The following is a 15577-nucleotide window of genomic DNA, read 5'->3' on the forward strand; positions in this document are numbered from 1 at the left end:
GTTTCATACCAGGAAAGATGACTTTGGTGCATGGTCCAGGAGAAACTCCTGGTTGACCTATGAGGTTATTCTGTTTTGGAAATGATGTGAATTCTCTGAGAGCGCCACGAAGCTCTCTGACAGAGTTTTCGAGTAGAGGGCACGTGGGAGACAAGACGGGGATACGTCCCTTGTTCAGTAAAATCCAGTTTTTAGATATTCACAGCCACACGTCCCGTTCGCACTTTCCCATTCAGCTGCTCGGGTGAAATCATCACGTTCACAGATGCTCTCGTCCCAGCAGATCCCGAAGTCCTGTCCGCTAATTAGGCTTCTGAATCGTAGTGTTTGCATGACTATTTTTATCATGGTTCTTACACTTCAACGAACCGCTTCTCAGTCATTAATCTATTTTTGTTAATCAGAGCCATAACACAATAGTAACAACAAAGAACGCAAATTCTACACATGTAAACAATAATACTCCAGTGACATAACTAAAATAGACGATGTCCTAGTAACTGACTTCAACCACATCTTAAGGGCCTGGCCAGTCTGAGCCATCTAGATGCGTGCACCATTATTAAGAATGTAATGGTATTTGATAATTTTCTTCCGTTTCAGATTCATAAAATTCTTCAGCACATAGTTTGTCATAGATGCTGCTTGAGGACCATTTGTTTTATAGATTAATTGATCACATTTTAGAAATACTGACCTAATAGAAAAAGTCTGAACTCTATGACATGGCATATAGGCCATTTCATAATCTAGTCCCTTGATTCATGTAAAACAACAGTTGTACAAAAAAAACCCCACAACAGTTGTTATGTGTGTGTATCACACACACACACACAAATATATGTTATTAGTATAATAACAACAACACTTTCTGTTCACTGAGACCTTAAACGATGCCATGTGATCAAGTGCCATTCTAAGCATTTCGAATGGATTCTCTTATTTCAAACTCATAGTAACCCGAGAAGGCAGGTACAGCGTTTATGAATTTACTGATGGGGAATTGTAAGTATTAGAGAAGGACTTGCTCAAGATCACAGAGCTAGTAGGAGGCTGAGCAGGAATCTGACCCCAGGCTTGGCTAACTTTTTAAAATTTTTTTTTTCATTTTTAATCAGTCTTCTTTTAGGGGGGAGGTAATTAGGTTTTTATTTAATTTTTTTTTTTAATGAAGGTAGTGGGTCTTGAACCCGGGACCTCGAGCATGCTAAGCATGTACTCTACCACTGAGCTATACCTTCCCCGCATGGCTAACTCTTAAGGACTGTATTATATGATCCCCACTCTGCCTCGTCAACCTTCCCTTCCTGCGCGCTCTCTCACAAGCACACGCAGTCTCCGTACGCCCCAGCCTTTCTACATTACTTTCCATTCCCCAGCAAAGTGGTCTTTCATCTGTGTCTGTGCCCATCTTGTTCCTTCTGTCTGGAATGCCCCCCGTTTTCCCCGTGTCACCTTGTGAACTTTCACTCACTCCTCAGCACCCAATTTAAGAGTCTTCTCTGTGAAGTCTTTCCTTCCACCCACATCCCGGATTTTTGCCTTGTCTGTAATATTAGCCTGAATTTTATTTCTTTCCATCTTCCAGACAAAGACACAGAAATGTCTAGAGTGACAGCTGAGTTATTAAGAATTACAAGATGACAGAACATAATTTACTACATTGTACCTGACTGTTCCCTGGTCTGTCATTAGCCGACTCCAGATATTGACTTATGCCTCAATGAATAGGCAATTCCTTACCTTAAAATGTTATTCTCAGGTGATCAGAGAGCAGAATTCTTATTGTGTCTGAAAAAGCAAGTAGTTAACTTCCTGAGGCACAGGGAGTATTTTACCCCATCCGATTTAGTCTCTGGGACCCATGATAATAGGTAAAGTTCCTAAATTTGCTGTCTCCAAGAAATGGTAGTGATATTATTTTATGGGTAGTTAGAAAACACAGCTCTGTCAAGGTGGCAAGAATTTAGATCTGCTGGTAGTTAAGAAAGCTGTTAAGTTAATCAATTATGTTCTCTCTGAAGAGAAAGTAAAAGGTTTAGAGCAACCATCTCCAAACTCTCTTGAATACTCACTTCAGCAGTAGACATTGAACCTGCACCGACACAAATGCGTGTGTTTATTTCTAGTTTATGTATATGTATTATTGAATTAACATTCAGTATGTTACAAAACATGCATGAAATGGAAACTCAAAGGAATGAGGTAAGGAAGAAATAGAAATAGGAAGTCCAGTATTTTCCTTCCTGACCCAATTATGTTCACACTAGTGTTGATCTCCAAAAGTCTACTGATCATTCGCTGGACAAGTACCAGCTGGCCCCCACAGATCCAGATGCTGGGCTCGCCCCAGTGGTCCCCAGGACTTAGCTGGCTCCTGTGGACCCAGGATCCAGGTTCACCTGTGCAGATTCTGATCCCAGGCGCACCACCCCAGACCCAAGCACCAGTCATCAAAAACCTCTCAACACAGAAAACTCCAGGACCAGATGGTTTCCCTGATGAATTCTAGGAAACAGTGGAAGAAGAATTAACACCAATCCTTCTCAAACTCTTCACAGAAATTGAAGAGGACAGAACATCCCTAAACTCGTTTCACAAGGTTAGCATTATCCTGATACCAAAGCCAGTTCGGGACGCTATAAGGAAAGAAAAACACGGGCCACTTCACTGATGAATAGAGATACAAATATTCTCAACAAAATACTCACAAACTGAATTCAACAGCACATTAAAAGAATCATATAACATGATCAAGTGGGATTTATCTCTGGGATGCAAGGAGGTTCAACATATGCAAATCAATAAATGTGATACACTACATTAATAGAATGAAAGATAAAAATCCTCTGATCATCCCAACAGATGCAGGAAAAGTACTTGACAAAATTCAACATCCTTTCATGATAAAGTCTCAACAACAAATGGGGTATAGAAGGAACGTAACTCAACATAATAAAGGTCAGATATGGCAAATCCACAGCTAATATCATATTCAACAGTAAAAGGTTGAAAACTTTCCAAAGATTAAGAACAAAACAAGGGTCCCCCTCTCAACACTTCTACGTAACATAGTCCTAGAAGTCTCAGCCCGAACAATTAGGCAAGAAAAGAAACACAAAGCATCTCAATCAGACGGGCAGAAATAAAACTGTCTTTGTTTGCAGATAATATAATCTTATATCTAGAAAATCCTAACGACTCCACCAAAAAAAAAAAAAAGTTAGAACAATTCGATGAATTCAGTAAATTTGCAGATACAAAATCAACTCACAAAAATCAGTTGCATTTCTATACACCAGCAAGAAACCACCTGACAAAGAAGGAAAGAAAACAATTCCATTTACAATAGCATCAAAAATAAAAAAATACTTAGGAATAAATTTAACCAAGGAGGTGAAAAGTCTGCACACTGCAGAAGATACAGCATTGATGAAGAAATTGAAGAAGACACACACAAATGGAAAGATGCCGTAAGTTCATGTATCAAAAGAATTAATGTTGTTAAAACGTTCGTACTACCCAAAGCCATTTATAGATTCAGTGCAATCCCTATCAAAATCCCAATGCATTTTCCACAAAAACAGAAGCAGCAATCCTAAAATTTGCATGGAACCACAAAGACCCTGTGAATAGCCAAAGCAATTCTGGGAAGGAAGAACCAACCCAGAGGCATCACACTTCCAGATTTCAAACTTTGTTACAAAAAGCTATAGTAATAAAACAGCACAGCACTGGCGTAATAACAGACACATAGATCAATGAGATAGAATCGGAAGCCTAGAAATATACACATATACAGTCAACTAATATTTGACAAGGGAGCCACGGATGCTCAATGGAGAAAGGATAGTCTCTTCAAAACATGGTGTTGGGAAAACTGGATATTCATATGCAAAATAATAAAATAGAACCCCTATCTTACACTACCCACAAAAATTATCTGGAGATGAATTAAAGATTTAAATAGAAAACCCTAAACTGTAAAACTACTAGAAGAAAGCATAGGGGAAGAGCTCCTTGGCATTGGTCTTAGCAACAATTTTTAGGATTTGATAACAAAAGCAAAAATCAATTAAGTGGGACAATATCAAACTAAAAATTTCTGCACAGCAAAAGCAGCAATCAGCAAAAGGAAAAGGCAACATACGGAATGGGAGGACATACTTGCTAACCATTTATCTGATAAGAGGTTAATAGCCAATATACAAGGAACTTGTACAACTCAATACCAAAATAACGAATAACCTGATTTAAAAATGGGCTATGGACTTGAATAGACATTTTTCCGAAGAAGACATATTAATGACCAACAGGTACGTGAAAAGATGCTCAAAAACATCACTAATCATGAGGGGAATGCAAATCAAAACCGACCCAACAGACAAGAGAAACAAGTGTTGGTGAGACTATGGAGAAAAGAAAATCCTGGGGCACTGTTGGTGGGACCGTAAATTGGTGGAACCACTATGGGAAACAGTATGGAGATTCCTCAAAAAACCAAAAATAGAACTATCTTATCATCCAGCAATCCCACTTCTGTGTATTTATCCAATAGAAATGAAATCACAGTCTCAAAGAGATATGTGTACCCTCATGTTCATTGCAGCATTATTCACAGGAGCTAAGACACGGAAACAACCTAAGTGTACATCAAAGAGTGAATGAATGAATGAAGCAAATGTGCTGTGTATATGTATAATAGAAAATTATTCAGCCATAATAAAGAAGGAAACCCTGCCTTTTGTGACATGACACATGGATGGACCTCAAGGGTATTATGCGAAGTGAAATCAGTCAGACAGAGAAAGACAGATACTGTATGTTCTCACTTACATGTGGAATCTTAAAAAAATCAAACTCATAAAAATAGTAGAATGGTGGTTGCCAGAGGCTGGGGCATGGGGGAAATGGTGGAGATGCTGGTGCAAAGGGTGCAAAGTTCCAGCCATAAGATGAGTAGGTTCTGGTAACTAGACTTAACAATACGTTATATTCTTGAAAGCTGTTAAGAGAGTAGATCTTAAACGTTATCGCCACACATATAAAAAGGTAAACCTGTGAGAGAATGGAAGTGTTAACTAACCTTAATGCAGTAATCACTTCACACTATATATGTGTATCAAATCATCATATTGCATACCTTACATGTATGTATGTTATATGTCAAGAATGTATCAATAAAGCTGGGGAAAGGAGAATTAATCGTTATAATTCACAATACTAGAAAAATAATGTAGGAAAATCATTTTATCATCTCAAAAGATACAGAAAAAGTACTTGATAAAAGGCAAAAATAATTCATAGTTTTAAAAATATCTCTGCACAAAGGAGAAATAGGAATTTTTAAAATTATGGGGGGCTTTTTGTTTTTTTAATTTTTTTATTGAGTTATAGTCAGTTTACGATGTTGTGTCAATTTCCAACATAAAGCACAATTTTTCAGTCACACATGAATACACATATATTCATTTTCACATTTTTTTCCACCGTGAGCTACCACAAGGTCTTATATATATTTCCCTGTGCTATACAGTATAAACTTGTTTATCTATTCTAAATATACCTGTCAGTATCTACAAATTTCGAACTCCCAGTCTGTCCCTACCCACCCACCTCCCCCCCTGGCAACCACAAGTTTGTATTCTATGTCTATGAGTCTGTCCCTGTTTTATATTTAAGTTCCTTTGTCTTTTTTTTTTTTTTTTGGTTTCACATATGAGTGATATCATATGGTATTTTTCTTTCTCTTTCTGGCCTACTTCACTTAGAGAAATAGGAATTTTTATAATCTGATAAGAGATAAAACTCTAAAAGCCCCCTTCCACTAAAAAAAAAAAACCAAAACAGTTACTTAATTGTGTTCATGTTGAATACCTTCCCTTTGAGATCAGAATGAGACAAGGATCACTGTTTTCACCATTTCTGTCACACTGCGTTAGAAGTCTTAGCTGGCACAATGAGGCAGTGACAACAAAAATTAAAAGGTGTAAAGATTGGAGATGAACAAAATCAACTTGCAGACAACAGTTCGGCATTTTCTTGTAAAGTTGAACTTACACATACTCTACGATCCAGCACTTCCACTCCTAGGTAGGTAGCCTGGAAAAATTCTTGCTCAAGTACCCAAGACACATACAAGGCATGCACAGTACGTTCGCATGGTGGATTATTTTACATCAGCAAAAATGAATGAACTGCAGTTACATACATAAACATGGATGAATCTCAAAGACAAAATATTGCTCAAAATAAATGTCACAGAAGAAATGTCACTGATTACATTTATATACAACTCAAAAAGTTGGGAAAAAACTGATATAGCGGTTAGGGATGCATGCCTAGGTGACAAAATCAGCAGAAAATTTATTACAAAAGTCAAAATAGAGGTTATTTGAGGTTTTGCATCACGAAAATGAAACGAAAATAAAAACCAGGGCAAAATTTTTAAAAAGGAACGTTCGCTAAATCAAGATCTGTTTTGAAAGGGGAAAAAGAATAAAGTGAGTGAGACATTTTGGGGTCCATTCTTTTCTCACTCTGCCCAGAATAGAACCCTTTATTTTGCCCAAGACAACTTAGATCATTGCTTCTGAATCCTCAGTGTACGTACAGATCACCTGAGGACTGTTCACATGCAAGCTGGATTCAGAAGACAGAGGTTGGCGACTGATAGTCCCTATTTCTAACAAGCTCCCAAGGGATGCTGATGCCAGGCTACCTCCAAGAATGCAGTCTTCACCTCGTCGTAACCTCTGTTCCACTGAGCCTATCGCTTACTCATCCTCCATCACTTCTTCTTGGTTCCATTCCCTTTCTGGTCCAGCTGGATTCTGAGGCTCACCTGGGCCATCATACTCTTGTAAACCTCTTGAACATCTTGGCCTTTTTCTCTTCTGTGGAATTTGTTTAGCGAAACTTCAACCTGACTTGCACTCCACCATCTCCAGGTAATTGAACCCAAGCACTTAAATGTTACTGGAGAAAATGAGACAATCTTAAACACACTCTCTGATCTCAAGAGGCGCTCTGCTTTGCCAGGCAACCGTACCTCTTTATTCAGGAGGCGTCTCTCCCCCTCTCCAAGATGCCCATTTTATACAGCCTCCTCCTCCCTCTTCTCATCTCCTTTCTCTCTGCTAATGACCTTGCCTTACACTTCACGGAGAAAATAAAAGTTGCCAGATAGGAAATTCTTCATCCTCTCAACACCAGATCTACAAGCCTTCATGTATCTGCTTCATCTTTTTTTTCTCATTATTCCCTCCTATTAAGAAAAAAAAAAATCTAACATCTCCTATGCATTCACACACACTTTGGTTCCTCCTCCCCTCTCTCCCTTTCAACCGGACCACTCCAATAGTTTGCATAATCCACAGGCTCCTGTTTTTGTTTTGTTTTAAAACAAACATTAAATCAAGAGAGTTCCCCAAACTGACCCATCTCTAAATACCACCTGATTTCTGTGCGTCCTTTCAGTTTATTTACCTTTATTCGCCCTGTAACCAACTCCGACCTGGTTTCCATCATCACTGCACCACCAAAATTGCTCACCAAAGTCTCCAGCTACCTTCATGTTACCAGCTCAAAGACATTTTTCTGTCTTCAATTTACTCAACGTTTGACCCAGTTGATAGAATGCTTGATTTTTCCCCTGCCCTTTCCCCCACCAAAATATTCTCTTTTTTTTAAATTCCCCCATACTCAACCTTTTTTTTTTTAAAGCCTTATGTTTTATTCATTATTTAATTATTTTATTTTGGTGGTGGTGGGGGTAACTAGGTTTATTTATTTTTAGAGGAGGTACTGGGGATTGAACCCAAGACCTTATGCATGCTAGGCAAGCGCTCTACCACTTGAGCTATACCCTCCCTCTCCCACCAAAGTATTCTGATCCTCCTCTACTCTTTCCACCTTAGGAAATGGGATTACCAACCTGCAGGTCTTCATTAATATGTCCCTTAAACTATCAAATCGATCAGCAAAGACTTGTTCTTTCTACCTCTTAAATACTTTTCTAATCTGTCTACCCTCATTTCATCTCCACTACAATTACATTAAGCCAAATGCCTTCTATTTCCCAAAACAAGTCACCTACTTGCTTGCTTTGTACATGCGGCTGCCTTGCCCAGAACACTTAAACACGCTCCATATGGCCCAAATTTCATTCTAGGGTAAAAACCTCAAAGTCTTCTCCGACTCCAAGTCATTTCCAGATTACCTCGTGAGAAGAGGAGACATTTCCACACCACTTTCTAGACACTCTCCTGATCCACATCCAGAACAGATGCTCTGACTCCCTTGTTCGCAGCAGAAAATAAGGTCTGATACATGACCAGGTCGAAGTTCATCTCCAAACATAGCAAAATTGGCTCCAAATTTTCTCTTGGATTTCCAGTCTTCCCATAGTAGTGGAAGACAGTACCCAGCTTACCTTTTTGAATTCACGTTGTAGGCTGGAAACAAACTGACACAGTATGTCGTAATGCTTCCCGTCAAGAGGTATGTATCTCCTCAACTCTTGAATCTGCATTGACCATGTAACTTGTCTAGGCCAATGGAACACTAGCAAACACAACTAGCAAAAACAAAGCAGGTCTTTGAAAAGTACTTGTGCACTGGGGCTTCTTGTCTCTTGCTGATTTTGGAACCCCGTCATAATATGAAGATGACTGGACTAGCTTGTTAGATGTGGAGACACGTGGCTGGTCAGTTTCAACTGCCTCTGCCACTTAGCAGACACGTGAGTGAGACCACCTGAGATCAATCGCCCCCAGCCAGCCTGCCAGCTGACTAGCTATCTGAGTGAACCCAGCACCACCGTCCAGATAATCCCAGCCACAGCTGCCAATTTGCAGCATAATGAACTACCAATGATTGTTGTTTTAAGCTACTAAATTTGGGGGTGGTTTGTAACGAAGCAAAAACTGACTGATACATCTCTGGAAGGAGTCTTTTCATACTGCAGATCCAATCACGCTACTTCCTTACTCAAAATGCTTGAATGGTTGCTCATTGACCCTGGGATGAAACCCAAGTCATCTGAGCAAAGCCAATGATGACCCACATTATCTGGATGGCCTCACTTCCTGTTACGGTCCTGCTTTTGTTGCTCTTCAAGCCGTCCCAGTTCTTCCCCACACTGAGACCCCACACATGCCACTCCCTCTATCTGCTCTTCCTGGCTCTTCACCTGGTTGACTCCTGCTCTTCTTTCAAGTCATAATTTAAATATTAAATATTACATCCACAGAGGGGACACCTTCCCCTCGCCCCCAACTATGATTACACATTCTCATGCTACCCTATTGCTCTCCTTCTTAACAAGTACCCTAATTTGAATCAATGTATTGTCTTGTGTGGTGGTATGTTTCCTGGCTGCCTTTTCTACTGGATTGTAAACTCCATGAGAACAGGATGTCTCTGTTTGTTCACAAATGTAGCCCCAAACCTTGCACACCATCTGTCACAAAGGAATGTTTCTTGAGGCAGTTTATCATAGTGGTTCATGGTGCAGGCTCTGGAGAAAAGCTGCCTGGGCTCAAATCAAATCCTAGCTCCATCACTTACTAACTGAGTGACCTAACTCCTTTGTGCCTCAATTTACCCATCTCTAAAATGGGAATTCAAATAGTACTTCCTCATTGAATTGTTGAGTGGATTGTTCTCAATAATTGTTCATTGTTTCTTGCTGATGGATGTCAGCATACCTGGATAACAGTGACCCAGAAGCTTGTGACACAGCCAACATCTCTCTCCTATGTGGCTACAGACCCTGCCATGATTAAATCAACGTGTGTCTTCCCAGGGGCTAGTTTCTCAGCCAACACTCTGCCTCATTCTGCAAAGGTGGGGCCTCAACCTCTGTGAGATGCCTTGTGACATCTGAGCGAGCCCCTAAGCACTGAGCACTGGATTTTGACTCCTGCTTTAAGACGCAATTTCGCCCACAGAGTGAGTCAGACATTTGGGGTCAGAGAATACGGTCTACCAACGGCTGTAGCCGCCGCTCCTATCACCTGATGAACCCCTGGCTGAGCAGGGATCTGGAGCCAGCAGACATCCACCCAAGAAACAGTTCTGATGGCCCCAAGAAACATAGCAGTCACCCTTAACACACAGGCACAGGCACACACATACATGCCAGGAGGGGGCCGCCTGCATTGTCTTAGTGAGCAAATCATCTCAGGAGGGACTGTTAGTAAATTTCCAGTCACCAAGTCCTCAGAAGCTGGTCCTTCAGGTTCTAGACAGAACATAAAATCTAGGTACCAAAAAAAAAAATGTTTAAAGGCGAGGGGGAGAGGAACTCCTAAGAAAAGCAGTGGGAGAGGGAGACAGACGGTGGGGGTGCATCGAAAGAGGCAATAAGAGGGGAGTGGAGAGGGAGGAGGTGAGACGAGGGAGACGCAGAGGAGCGAGGCGGAGAGAGGAGAGAGAAGACGAGGGAGAGGCAGCCGGGAAGACGGGGAGAAGAGATGGAGAACTCCTGCCACCCCAGCACAGCGGCGCAGCGCTGCTCCCCAGGAGGGCTGCGTCTGCCTGGCGGGGCTGGGAGCCGCAGCTCCCCAGGGCCCGCAGGCACTTTCCTTCCAACGTGCGCAACGAGGGTGCCCGTGCATGCTAATGAGGCCGTCTAGGACAGCTTCGCACGTAATTGCTCAAAGTGTTCAGGAACTTACCAGGCTGCAGGATGATGGGGAACAGCTCCTGGGGGACCCCCAGCAGAGGGGCCTGGTCTCCAGGTACCTGGTGCTCACAGGTTAGTGGCTGCAAGACGACGGATTTTCCATTCAGTCGAGCACCAACCCAAAGGTAGGGAGAGCCAGACCAAAAGGCAAAGGAGAGGAGGGGAACCTGCTTGTGTTTTTGTATTTAAATTGTTTTTGAGCCCACGTAGCCCTGGGAGTCACATGCTGCCTCCAACATCACCGGAGTCATCACATGATACAGGTCCCCCATCATGTGATGAGGCAAATCTGCCTAACTTCAGCCCCCCACCCCCACCTCCAGCTCAGACTGGCAGCTAAAGTGCTTCTGGAGGAGCCCCCCTCCCCCCAGAAATCAGTGATAAGAAGGAGGGATGCAGATGGAGAACCTCAGAGCCCATGCAACGCTCAGATCTTGATGAATAGTTAATATGCCTTTCACCCTCCTCCTAAGCTATTGCGACTTGGAGCAGTGCCAGCCTCATTTGAATTCCAGCCTTTGTGAATAACTCAAGTGTCGCCACCGTTGCTCCAGCAATTGCAGGGCGTTTGAGCTCACACCATCCTGCCTCGTTCTGGAAAGCCCAGCTCGGCTGCCTCCCCTCCCCACAGCTTCCATGCCTCCTCGCAGAGCGGTGGGAGTGGGGCGGAGGTGGGAGGCCGTGGAGCTGCAGGAGAAGGCGAGACTGCTCCCGATGAACCTTCTAGTCTTTTTTTTTTTTTTTTCCCCAGCTGCAGTAGGAGTCAGGTGGGGCCCCGTCTGGCTCTGATTAGGCTGTCTCCTCCTAGAGATCGTAGCTCCGTTGTGTCTGCAGCTCGCTCTCTGCACAGACGCATTCCTTCATTTCTCTCCTTAATCAGGATGCAGTTAAATAGATCTGGTTTAAAAATCTCTTTGGCTCGTTTTTTTCCCATTGCAGTAACCTCTTCTCACTTGTTCCTTCACTCAAACAATCTTTTATGAAATAAACGTTTTTGTCGAGCACCTACTATGTTGTAGGTCTTGTGCTAGGCACTGAGAAAGGAGAAAGGAAGAGATGTTAAAGAAATGTGTAAAGCAAGATCTCTGTGCCGGCGGTGCACGCTGTCTGGGAGAGGCAACAGAGACATAAACAGATGTAGCAGGTGCAAATTTCAGAGTCACACAGACTCGGGCCTGCAAAAATGGGAGTCCTTTGCTTGTCTACACCCCCAATGTCACCTCTCCTTCCAGCCCCCCCCCCCCACCTCCGTTCCACCCAATATAGGAGATTTAATCTAATCACTTCCAAATAAAGTCACCTGGGTGGTTTTTCCCTGCTTCAGATTTAAAGTCAGTCAAATTACATAATAAACAATCTTATGGTTATGGGGGGGTGGAAGGGGGTGGGAAGGGATAAACTTGGAAGTTCGAGATTTGCAAATATTAACTACTATATATAAAAATAGAAGAAAAACAAATTTCTTCTGCATAGCACAGGGAACTCTATTCAATATCTTATAATAACCTTTAATGAAAAAGGAATGAAGATGAATATACGTATGTGTATGCATGACTGGGACATTATGCGGTGCACCAGAGGCTGACACGTTGTAACTGACTACACTTCAATTTAAATAAATAAATAAGTTAAAATAAAGTCGAATTAAATTTTTTTCTCTTGTCATTCTCCATCCTAGGGTTGATCCTAAGCTATAAACAGGTAAACAAACTATATGGACCACTTTCCTTAGAAGGAGACACTATGATTTACTGCCACTCTACAATATGGGGGCCTGTTTGAGAAAAGGAAGATTATATTTTTTTCCCGGTTTTTAAAAAATTGAAGTGCAGTCAGCTTACAATGTTGTATCAGTTTCTCATGTACAGCATAATGTTTCAGTTTTATATATACATATAACATATATAATATATATAAAAAACTGTGTGTATATATATATATACACACACACACACACACAACACATAAATTTCTTTTCATATTCTTTTTCATTATAGGTTACTACAAGATATTGAATATAGTTCCCTGTGCTACACAGTAGAAACTTGTTATTTATCTATTTTATATATAGTGGTTAGTATCTGCAAATCTCGAACTCCTAATTTATCTCTTCTTACCCCTTTTTCCTCCTGGTAACCATTAAGTTTGTTTTCTATGTCTGTGAGTCTGTTTCTGTTTTGTAAATAAGTTCATTTGTATCCTTTATTTTTGGTTCCACATAGGAATAGTATATTTTAAGACCAGATGGGCAGCAGTGAAAATGCATGTGAGAGGAAATATCTCATTCCAAATCAGAAGTTTTGTTCTGTTCCATCCTATACAATGACAGCAGAGAAGATGTCTGTGGTAGGCACAGGTGGCTGAGTTTATATGACGTGATAAATTAATGGCTGTGTGGGGCAGACTGAGGGCTTAGGGTAGAAACAAGCCTTGGGTTTAGACAAGTAGAGCACTTAGGATGTTTGTGCCACATGAGTTCATGTGACTGAAATTTGAAAGTGCACCTCAAGGACAGAGACCTTGCCTTACGCGTTTCTACAAGTCATATTCCTTGTCAGCAAATCCCCAATCCAAACGCAATGTATCTTTCCATCTGTTTGTGTCATCTTCAGTTTCTTTCAACAGAGTCTTACAGTTTTCAGAATACCAGTCTTTTGCCTGGTTTATTCCTAGGTAATTTATTCTTTTTGATGCGATGGTAAATGGGATTGTTTCCCTAATTTCTCTTTCTGCTATTTCATCATGGTTAGTGCATAGAAATGCAACAGATTTCTGTATATTAATTTTGTATCCTGCAACTTTACTGAATTCATTGATGAGCTCTAGGAATTTTCTGGTGGTGTCTTAAGATTTTCTATGTATGGTATCATGTCATCTGCAAAACACCTTTTTTTTAAAAACAATCTTAGCAGGCATGAAGTGACCCCTGACTGCTATTAATATTTTCTATCACTGGTTTTTAAAAAATTGATTATGATATTATTTGGTGTAGTTTTCTTTACGTTTCTTGTGATTGGTGTTTGTTTAGCTTTTTGGATCTGTGTATTTATAGTTTCCATCTTTTCAGAAGAATTTCAGCTGTGATTTGAAAAAATGTTTTTTCTATCCCCCTCTTTTCAGGGTCTTCAAGTACAAATATATTAGGGTCACTTGAAGCTGTTTCAAAGTTCACAATGGTCTGTTCAGAAATAAATCCACGCAGCTATAGTCAATTAATCTACAACAAAAGATGTGAGAATATACAATGGAGAAAAGACAGTCTCTTCAGTAAGTGGTGCTGGGAGAACTGGACAGCTATTTGTAAAAGAATGAAATCAGAACATTCTGTAAGCCTGGATACTATAAAATTTCCTAGAGGAAAACATAGAACACTCTTTGACATAAATTGCAGCAATATTTTTGTACATCCATCTTCTACGGTAACTGAAATAAAAACAAAAATAAACAAATGGGACCTAATTAAATTTTTTAAAAGATTCTGCACATCAAAGGAAACCATAAACAAAATGAAAAGAACCTATGCAATGGGAGAAAATATTTGCAAATGATGAGACTGCTAAGGGCTTAATTTCCAAAATATACAAACAACTCACATAGCTCAATATCAGAAAAAACAAACAACCAAATCAAAAAATGGGCAGAAGACCTAAATACACATTTTTCCAAAGCAGACAATACAGATGGCCAACAGGCAGATGAAAAGATGCTCAACGTCGCTAATTACTAGAGAAAAGCAAATCAAAACTACAATGAGGTATCACCTCACTCAGTCAGAATGTCCATCATCAAAAAGTCTACAAATAATAAATGCTGAAGAGGATGTGGCGAAAAGGTAACCCTCCTACACTGTTGGTGGGAATGTAAATTGGTGCAGCCACTATGGAGAATGGTATGGAGGTTCCTTAAAATACTAAAAGTGATCCAGCAGTCCCACTCCTGGGCATGTATCTAGAAAAGATAAAAACTCTAATTCAAAAAGATACATGCACCCCAATATTCAGAGCAGCTCTACTTACAACAGCCAAGACATGGAAGCAACTTAAATGTCCATCAACAGATGACTGGATAAAGCTGTATATATAAAAAAGGGAATATTACTCAGCCACAAAAAGGAATGAAATAATGCCATTTGCATCCATTTGGATGGATCTAGAGATGATCATACTGAGTGAAGTAAGTCAGACAGAGAAAGACAAATATCATATAATATCATTTATATGTGGAATCTAAAAAAAATGATACAAATTAACTTATTTACAAACCAGAAATAGGCTCACAGACATAGAAAACAAACTTACGGTTACTAAAAGGGGAAGGGAGGGAGGGATAAATTAGGGGTTTGTGGTTAACAGATACACACTACTATAAATAAAATAGATAAATAACAAGGACCTACAGTAGAGCACAGGGAACTATATTCAATATCTTGTAATAACCTATAATGGAAAAGAATCTGAAGAAGAATGTGTGTGTGTGTGTATAACTGAATCACTTTGCTATACACCTGAAACTAACACAGCATTGTAAATCAACTATACTTCAATTTAAAAAAGGATAATACCATGCTAGGCAAAGGTGTGGAGAAACTGGACTCTCATACACTGCTGTTGAGAATGTAAAATGGTGCAGCCACTTTGGAAAAGAGTCTGGTATTTCCTCAAAAATGTAGGCATACAGGTACCACTTGATCCAACAATTCTGGTCTTAAGTATATATCCAAGAGAAATTAAAACATATGTTCATGGGGGGAGGGTATAGCTCAGCGATAGAGTGTGTGCTTAGCATGCACGAGGTCGTGGGTTCCACCCCCAGTACCTCCATTTAAACAAATAAACCTAATCACCCTCCCCCCAAAATCACAAAACAAAGAAAAACATTAGAAAAATC

At 40.4% G+C, this 15577-nt stretch overlaps 1 protein-coding gene across 4 annotated transcripts in view; it reads right to left on the reverse strand.

The window, feature by feature from the left end:
• The window catches only part of TNRC6A (trinucleotide repeat containing adaptor 6A), a 175993-nt gene extending 165127 nt beyond the window's left edge, over positions 1–10866 (reverse strand). For 2 of the 4 annotated variants that reach the window (XM_032460845.1, XM_032460844.1), the window contains exon 1: positions 10683–10864. The gene's annotated coding sequence lies outside the window, so the exon portion shown is untranslated. Of the gene's footprint in view, positions 1–10682 lie in introns of all 4 variants that reach the window. The other 2 variants (XM_032460841.1, XM_032460843.1) reach the window with 2 other exon arrangements.
• Positions 10867–15577: the final 4711 nt, after the last annotated feature.

Source organism: Camelus ferus, chromosome 18, assembly GCF_009834535.1.
Source record: "Camelus ferus isolate YT-003-E chromosome 18, BCGSAC_Cfer_1.0, whole genome shotgun sequence".
NCBI lineage: Eukaryota > Metazoa > Chordata > Mammalia > Artiodactyla > Camelidae > Camelus > Camelus ferus.